Genomic DNA, 1817 nt, shown 5'->3' on the forward strand with positions numbered 1-1817 from the left:
TGTACAAAATTCCAATACGCGGTCCATAAGCAATGCATATACATTAACAAGGACCGTTGGATGGGGATCTTGGGATCTGTACCTGCCACGCCCATTTGACTTACGGTACTATTAATCGTGGATATGTTTTATTATTTTGGGGATCTGTACATACCACGCCCATTTTGCTTCAAGTAGGGTGCATGATGATTTTTTATGATTTTTCCGAGCAGCACATATATAATGGTCGTTCCCTGTCGCTGACAGTAGCTGCTTGTATCTTAGCACTACACACATATTCTGCTGTACCGTTTGACACCTTGTATCATATACACGTAAAACAATGCTCGGATGAGACGTTAAACATATGCCGTGTCCGGAAGCCTTCCCTGCACTGAAGCCCGATAGGATCTGCGGTCGTCATATATATAGCACACACCTTGTGACCCGGGGGTACGGCAACATCATACAATACGTCACAAATTCTATCCGATGATCTAAATGCTACAGCCTGGTTTTGTAGCTCCTCGTAATTCAGCTGTTTTAGCATGTGAAGCATTAAGCATGCCTGTTGTAATGGAAACGACGTAGTGGCTCCCAGCTGTAGTACGTGCGGTCGAGTGAGCACGCACTGTGCGTAAAATGGTCGTCTTTTCGGTAGTGGAGTTCGTAGCGAAAGGAGAATCACGTGGCCTTATTTAGGCTAATTGGAATCGTCGGCTGTCGAGAGCCTGTCCTAGCAATGAGAAGCGAGCTGGGATTTTGACAAGTTATGATCACTGTGTGATTACATTCTGTCACAGAACGTTGTAACCACGGACATGTGGAACTAGATTTACAGACGTCCGTCCGCCGGGCATGGAAAACTAACGACACGGGACCACAGAGGCAAGAACCGTAGGCCCGCCGCCAGGGGGTGAGGCCGTGAGCTGATATAACTAAGGGTATGTTCTGAAATATTTTTGATATATATGATTGTCCTTATGTAACATCAATGTCATAGAAAAATGATCGAATTTTGTTTTTGACATTTATTTTCGTTGTGTACGTGAAATTGGATATAAATCTGTGGGTTTTTTTTAAACACGCACTTTGCAGTGGTATTGACGTAACTGCTGACATTTCGACGGTCGTATTCGATGGCGGTTACTAGGTTTTCTGTGGGTGAGGGGTTTCCGGAGGCGTGCCGCGCAGTTTATCTTATCACGTGTGCAAAATCGAGTGGAAACAGAACTCTCAGTGTTGTAGCTAGGATATTTGCGAAAACTTTTCTGTTTTGCTGAAGATCATTATTTATACAAATTTATTTATGATATTAATATCTACGGGAAACGGACAATACGAAGAAACATGTATGAACACGTGTGTTTACAAATCTTTGAACAAACTAATTATTATAACACAAGGATGAGTCGGCATTATATAAGATGACGGATGGGTCTTGGCAAATCGAGTTGGTTGAAGGAGATTGTTTTTGAAATGATTCATTTCATTAGTATAAAATTATTTTAAAATGAATACGAATATTTAGTTCAATATTATTATTATTCAATTACGCGAAGGAGAATGTATGTTCATTTAAAAGTGCCAATATAATTTTTACATTAGAGTTAGACAAACTAGATTACTACGTATCTAGTACTTTTAGTTATCCTGTCCTACTTTTTTAAGATAATAATGAAACGGAAATATTCATGGTACAGGAATACACGTTATAATAATCATTCATAATATATATCGCTAGATTAACTCAAGTACTTACAACAGTATATGGGTAGTTTCGCGTGTTATTAAACTCCTTTTTTATTTATTTTATTTTATTTGTTTGGGGGGGGGGG

The 1817-nt window shown here is 39.6% G+C and overlaps 1 protein-coding gene across 3 annotated transcripts in view; it reads left to right on the top strand.

Moving 5' to 3' along the window:
- The first annotated feature begins 254 nt into the window (after positions 1-254).
- LOC110453608 (laccase-7-like) overlaps positions 255-1817 on the top strand; it is a 45722-nt gene continuing 44159 nt past the window's right edge. Inside the window, exon 1 of one of the 3 annotated variants that reach the window (XM_021502621.1) lies at positions 255-923. The gene's annotated coding sequence lies outside the window, so the exon portion shown is untranslated. The remainder of the gene's footprint in view (positions 924-1817) is intronic. The other 2 variants (XM_021502624.1, XR_002463298.1) reach the window with 2 other exon arrangements.

This window comes from Mizuhopecten yessoensis, unplaced genomic scaffold (genome assembly GCF_002113885.1).
Source record: "Mizuhopecten yessoensis strain PY_sf001 unplaced genomic scaffold, ASM211388v2 scaffold7473, whole genome shotgun sequence".
NCBI lineage: Eukaryota > Metazoa > Mollusca > Bivalvia > Pectinida > Pectinidae > Mizuhopecten > Mizuhopecten yessoensis.